This window comes from Ptychodera flava (genome assembly GCF_041260155.1).
Source record: "Ptychodera flava strain L36383 chromosome 3 unlocalized genomic scaffold, AS_Pfla_20210202 Scaffold_25__1_contigs__length_14229661_pilon, whole genome shotgun sequence".
Taxonomy (NCBI): Eukaryota; Metazoa; Hemichordata; class Enteropneusta; family Ptychoderidae; genus Ptychodera; species Ptychodera flava.
The window spans coordinates 7,144,958-7,152,521 of record NW_027248279.1 but is presented as its reverse complement, the minus strand read 5'-3'; the positions used below and the strand labels follow the sequence as shown (position 1 = coordinate 7,152,521).

Genomic DNA, 7,564 nt, shown 5'->3' with positions numbered 1-7,564 from the left:
TAAATTAACCTGTATCATAACCTGTATCTCCTACAACATGAAATGTTCACGCAAATGCGCAAACAGCATTTATCAGGCCCTTATATTTTATCTGAATTATGTTTTCATGCACTAAGAATTAACTTGTTGTTTTCATGTTTGTTTTTCAATCTCCGATTAACCTTCATTCTAACAAAATATTTTACACCATAATCTTACAAACTGGGTTCCATTTGGATCCGAACTGAAACTGTAGTTTCACTGTAGACGCTCGTCATAATTGATATTGTTTAACTTGATTATATTTATGTATAAGGAAATTATTATAAATGCATTATCTGTTTTAGTTACAAATGTTTTTTTTTATGACACGATCATGTTATATTTAAAAACTTAGAGCAATGATGTAACCGTACACTATTCACATTGGTCCGAAATTGCAATGTTATGTAAAGACATGTGTGCTTTTCAGATTGACTTATTTCAAACATCAGAAACAATTACAGCCAATGAAATATTTTTTGCATACCAAATATTAAGTAGAGAATCGCCTTTTAAGTATGTTAAGAAAGTCATTAAGAAAACACCTGTTATGTGATTGTAGCGTACTTGATACAATTGGTGGGATTCGATTTTAGCCCAGTTGGTAGATGAACTTTTGTTATCTGTCTAGGTATGTTATTGAATACTATGAAGGTTAAATTGCTCCTTTGTAGCAACTGTTCTGTCTTTATTATTTTAATTATTTCTTATCATTATTTTGTATTTATCCGTGCATATTTAAGCATACTGAATAAATAAATAAATAAATAAATAAATAAATAAATAAATAAATAAATAAATAAATAAATAAATAAATAAATAAATAAATAAATAAATAAATAAATAAATAAATAAATAAATATTGGCGCCCTCATGTAACTGTCCAGGATTTTCTCAGTACGCTATCACAAGCGAAGGAATAGACATGATATATAACTATTGTTTGTTTGAGTATTACCATCACACACTCATGGATATTGTCTTTGCAATGTATGCTGACTGTTATTTTTTTTTTCTTTTCTTTAATTTTTTTTTATTCAGTCCATCATCCAACAGGCGTTAGCCCAATTACAGGATGAGGTATGCATAACCCACTAACCCCCAATGGAGCACTTAGGAGTAAAGTGCCTTGCTCAAGGGCACAACACCGTGCTGGAGTCTCGATCTCACCATCCTCCGACAGTGAGTCCGTTACTCTGGAAATACCGGGTCTCGAACCCACCACCCTTTGACAGTGAGTCCGTTACCCTAACCACTGGGCCACGGTGCCTCCCTTTTATTTCACAGTATTGAGTTTCCTTAACTGTTTTCGCACAGTTCTGATGACATCAAGTTTTCGCCTTATGCTGTACTGTTTACCTTCCGTAATCCACGGGTTTTTTATTTGACCGAAGTGATGGCAGACTGTCTAGTAGATTAGAAAGTACGTAGACACTGAAAGTGTTACAAATTCAACTAAATCAATGAACAAGAAATCCCCAAACTTTAAGTTAGAGTATCAAAGCATCGAGTGACGACAGTTTAGAGAATTTCGGGTAAGATCTGAAAAATTCTCACTATTTTCACGAGTTGCATTGAAAATTTTAGATAAATTGTGGAGATGGTGATATTCAGTCAAGTGCTCTGGAGTCTTCTGTGTGCGAGTAATATACTGTGAAAGCGTACAGCGAGACAAGAGAGGCTGAAAAATTGTTTGTCAAGATCTACATCAGCAGAGGACATGAGATTTTCGACAACAGTAAAGTTACCATCCAGTGTTACCATGCACGATTGATCTGTGTTGCTGAGAATGAAGGGAATTATTCCCGGCGACTGGCATGGTGGTAAGGAATAGACCAATTAATATCCCAGGCGGTTTGGAAAATTTTGGGAAAAGATTTCGAAAGTTTGCCTTTAAAAAATCCAGCTGTAGATGATGGAAAACAAAAAGGATTGTCAGCAGATATGAACAAAAAAATAATGCACGGACAGTCTTTTCTTTCCATTTTTGGTGTGCCCCATTTTATAACATATTTCACTTATTGGCTTGCCCTTCGGGCACACCATTTTTATTATACCCCTGAATCTTTGCGCCCATCGGGCGTCTCATTGTTCATAGCATATTTTTCTCATTTTCGTCTTGTATCACGACATTTTTATAACATCTGAATACGATGCATTTTATTTCATTAAAGTCCTGATTTGATTAATATTTTAACCTACACTTACGCCCGCTGTTTTACAATAAGTAAGTAGCATTATTCTCTGTTCTACTTCTGCTACAGTTTTACTTAATTGGAATCAATGTATCACATAATCTTTTGAAAGATCAGACATCCCAAGCACATGTAGCTTATATATGAAACTTAGCAAAAATACTCAAAATGGCCACTAAAGAACTCCATTGTAAAATTCAAAGTTTACTGTTTCAGGAGAGAGAAACCCCCTCATAACAACCCCAAGTAATTGGAATAATATCATTTTAGATTTCAAAAACATCTATGCATTTGCGTCTTTCAAATGTTTAGTCGGTTCTGACACATGCATTTAGTCTAGTACGTAGAACAAACTGAACCACAAACAGTGGTAACGGCTTTCTTACAGATTGAGACCTCGATGACTTCTGTATCCTTCAGTTATTTTGCTGTAGTAAAGGATGCCTCTGTTTTCTTCCAAACATTCTACATTCCTGAAGCAGATGCTATTTGCTTATAGTTACATGGTAACTTGTTGCTGCTATACAGTTGTTTCCTTATTCAGTTTTCCCATTTTAATGGAGGCATCATGGGCCAGTGGCTAGAGCAGTAGACTCACGATCAAAGGATGGTGAGTTCGAGCCCCGGCATGGCTGTGGTGTTGTGTCCTTGAGCAAGGCACTTTATTCCTCATTGCTTCTCCCCACCCAGGAGTGATGGGTACCTGGTAGGACAGAGGTTGTTATGTGTGCGTTTAGCTCTGCTGCGCTTATTGGCTGCACATGTGAGCTGTTGTTTGCTCCCCAGGGAGTTGAGTGGTATCATATTAGGTCCAGTGACCAGGGGTAATAATAATTGTAAAGCGCCTTGATCACATGTACTTGTGGATATGTGCGCTATATAAGAACCCGATATTATTATTCAGTTTTCCCATTTTATATTAAGGAAAGCATCTTAACAAAACAACAGCGGGTAATGGCATTTCACCGCGCGTATCCGCTCACGAAAATAGAGTACCCTGAGAAGGGAAATGAAGAAAAGAAAAGAAAAGAAAGATGCCAGATTTCACACAGTTGAACCGAAAATAAATCCAGTGAACTAGGGAGAAAGAAGTAATGCTCAATAGTCAATCTTTCAAGCCCTCCCCCCTCCCCGAATACCAAATGGATCACCCCTTAGCAATGTCTATGCAGCTTTGCATTGATTTGTTAGTCTGAGTAATTCGAAGAAACAGAGGTGTTTGGCTGCTTACGAAAAGTCCAAATTTGTTCAGCTGAGCACACAAAATATTTGCTGTATTACATCAAAATATCCAGAAAATAAAATAAATACACCATTCCAAAATCACGTCAGTTTTATTTTGATGGAGATTGGAAGTCAGAAGGGTATATTTGAACGCGTTTTGAGTTGTTTGTGCAGTGGAGGCATACGAAAAATTTTGGCAAATGTATTTTATGGATTCTCCCCTCCCCGTCATTCCAAAGGAGTCTGTGAAGGGGTGCCGGTAAGGTATTCCACCATGATCAAATTTATCACAGACCTATCCATTGTTGTACATGTGTTGGTATATATGGCATATCGAACATGCGTTTTGACACTGTTGCTGGTAATTTAACAAAAAATTATTTCAGTGTTTGACAAATGTCTTCTGTTGCACTTTGTATAGCTTTTCGTCGTTCTTGAATGTATAATTTCTAGAAACGTTTTCTAAGCCTTGTTCTATCATAAAGAGATGTCTATGAACGGGTTCATAATTATTATATTTGGTGAATTTTGGATGGTAACCTTTTATATTTCACCCTCAGTTTAAATTCCAATTCTTCCCAAAAAATGATAGGTCCCTTACTACAATACATACTATATTCCCTGTGTATGTTAATAATTCAGCCTTACTGTATCCTGCATTCCTGGCATTTAGAAATAATGACATTACATTAATATGCCACAAGATCAACTTTTATTATCAAGGTCAAGGTCATCGGTTTATTGTCGAAGATAAAGGTCACGCCCGTTTCATTGCAGAGTATTTTTAAAAATCGTATGTCGTAGTATTAAAGTCAAATGATTCCGACATTTTCATCGTGGAAATGGTATCCATTTTGTGTTTTGCATTTAAATGGTTAAACGGACCTTATTGAGATAAAACAGAATCAAAACTTCTAGAGTTTGCAAACATTGGAGGAGGGCAGACTGATATACAGCAATTCACTTCTTCTCCTATTCCTTACCTTGAGCTAGAATTTTTTTCAGAATAAAGATGTTCTTATCTTGCCAGTACTGCAGGATGAAGAGTGGTAATACACAATGAATGCCTTTCCAGAGACTTCGTTGAAAACATTTTTGGCCCCTTACGGAGACTTTATTTGGCAACAGAGATACACACCATTCCACACTTTGATGTCACAAAAAACTGTTTCTGTGCCATTTTGAGACATACGGGTTCACAGGACGAAATTATCTCTAAAAGTACCAAAAACCCCCCTCTCTCAAAGAGTCCATAAGAAAGTTTTCTAGGTCTGTGGATGTCGTAACGTTGGAAATTTTACACATATATATCAGCCACAGGCATAGTAATTGGTGGTCTTCTCGTTCACGTAATTCTATGTATTTCGAAACTCGGCCAATCTGTTTTTCCCACAAATTTCGAGGCAGTAGACAAGAAATCGGTGGAAAGCTCGTGTGCCGGAATGAAATCAAATTAAAGAAAATTGACTCTTGGTCAGAAAGTTTAGCTCGCTAGTACGAAAGCAATGCTGTACTTTGCGTTCTCTCAGTCAACTTTCATTTCCTTTGACTTATTCTATACAAAAGTTTACATCATGTAAATCTTCATATGAAGTCAAAATAAAAAAGTCAAGCCATAAATTCACTACTAAAATATTTGATTTAATCATCACCATTATAATCATTTTTTTTGGTCATTTTTTAAATTTACAGAAACAACAAAATTCAAGTACCATAGAATACAATGACAGTAAAGGGCTAGGGATATGGCCATACGCTTGTCGAGCTCTCCTTGATAGCTCGTGCAGTATGTACATTGCACTATCAAGACGTATTAAGGGTTGCTGCCCAATAAATGATACAAGTACTTTAGTAGAGATAAAACTGACTGTGAAAAGACTTATAATGCTAGTTTATTACATCTCGAATTTGTTTGACCTTCGAATTCTATCAATTACACAAGCACATTAATACAAAGAAAGATATTTTCGGAAGAGAGAGTCTTTCAGGGCTTTTGTGAACTAACACCCAGATATTTGAGTTTTAATTGAATTCGGGAAAGTGCTCTATAGTTTTGCCCCTGTCAAAGATATTAAAGATTGACCTGCAGATGTATACATTTTAGGCAATACTATGCTATTCATTTGAGCTGAGAAAAATTTACAAAAATATGTAAAGCTGAAAAGTACTTACACTAAGATAAAGACATTAACCGGTAACATATAAATTCAAAATCATTCATAGGTACGACATGTCAAAACCTATATTAGACTTAATTACTATTTCACTGCTGAGATTAAATGATTTAATACCATTTATATAATGGAAATATGAATTGTTGAAAACTTAAAACTCATCTCTTTTTATTACCTATATGTTGGCAATGCTAAACATATGATTAAAACCATGTTTTGAACTCTGAAGGTATTGAAGCTACGTTTTGCAGAGAGAAAAAAATTATTACTTGCTATGAGAAAGAAGACAATTGCTGTGTGTCTGGACACTAAAACGCAGTAACATCGTGCGTCCTTTTATACATAAGAACCATTTTGATAAGAAACTATTTCTGCCATTCTTGAAAAAAGTACAAAACTAAGTTGAACTTCATTAACAATAAGAAAACCTCAGTTAGTGTTTCTTACGTTGATGATCATTTAAATCCTTCTTTCGTTTATATTTTTTCCCACATTTATCACACGCAAAGGATGCTTCCTTATTTTCATGAACAACTTGGTGTTCCTTCAAATTTTGCTTTGTTTTGAAAGTTTTATTGCATTTGTCACATTTCATTTGTAAAGACGGACCATGTTTTGATTGGACGTGCCTTGCTACGTTTCTTTTCATCGTAAATTTGGCATCACACTGCTCGCATGCGTATATCTGTTTGTGCATAATCTCATGCTCTTTCAGATCGGCAGCAGACGTAAAAGGCTTATCACAAATACAACAAACGTGAGTTTTGTGGCTTTCATTATGAGTCCTGAGTTCTGGTATTGTATTAAATACCAACTTGCATTCTTGGCATTGGAACGACTGTGATCTTGAGTTGCTCGTCCATGATGCACTGTCTTGGTCTCTTTGCGAGGTCTCACTGTCATCGTCTGTTTGCGAAATCTCACTACCTTTGTCGACGAGCTGTGAAATTATTTCGTTTGGAGTGAATCATTATTGCTAAAACTTCAAAAACATGAAACTGATTTGCATATTCCAAAATGACTAGATGGTGGTACTCATTGTACATGTGGGCTTAAAGTTTATATATACGAGATATTACATTAAAAAGGGTCAGAAAACAATGTTTCACATTGACAGAAAGAACAGACAGTATGGTTCACGTATTTTATCATCCCACGTGCAAAAATATACGGAAATATTGTCTTTCTGACCTTCTATAGGTTCATTTGAAACTGCAAAAATATCAGCAACTTGTTTCGAGATTGAAAACTAATGATCTTCTCTAAAATGCATTTCCAAAGTCAAATACAATGTAAATGTTAACGCTAAGTTGGTTTTCCTATTGATAACGATTATGCATACATGTTGGTGTGACATGTTTTGAACAAAAACACTTACGGACTGATTTTGAACAAGTGCACTTGTCTGCACATCATTGGTGGTGCTGGTGCCACTGCCAGTTCCAGAAACATCTATTTTATCGTTTTCGATGCTTAACATCACATCTGTTATCAAGAAAACATGATTATTTTCAGATCGTACTAATAGCATTTGTCGTTATTGATAATTATGAAGAGAATAAGTATTCTGACGGGCTCCTTGGTTCAGTTTAGTTATAGATCTTTGATTTGATAACAGCAAACATGTATTTGTCATTGTAAATTGATGTTTTCAGAGTACCATGAAAATATGCATTATTGCCCTGCACAGCGGAAATATTTAATTCAAAAGACAGCAGTTTGCACACCGCATAATTTGATATTAAGGTTATATAGGCTCAGCCCTTGGTGTAGCGCCAGGGGTTAAGATTGGCAATGTTATTTGTATTGATTCATGATAAACTGTAATTGTTACTTCATAAACGTTTATATGACAACTATGCCCAGCTTCCCTCTGATGAAAGCAGTTCAAGTACGTACACGACGTCAAACCCTGCAGCAGGGCAGGTATAGATTTTCTGTAGCGTGTAA

At 35.6% G+C, this 7,564-nt stretch overlaps 1 long non-coding RNA gene across 1 annotated transcript; it reads right to left on the bottom strand.

The window, feature by feature from the left end:
* Window positions 1-4,519: 4,519 nt before the first annotated feature.
* Window positions 4,520-7,359, bottom strand: LOC139125282 (uncharacterized). Its single transcript, XR_011550183.1, has 2 exons — window positions 6,993-7,359; window positions 4,520-6,554 (listed from the first exon to the last, which is right to left on the bottom strand). It is a non-coding gene; the product is annotated as an uncharacterized lncRNA (long non-coding RNA).
* Window positions 7,360-7,564: the final 205 nt, after the last annotated feature.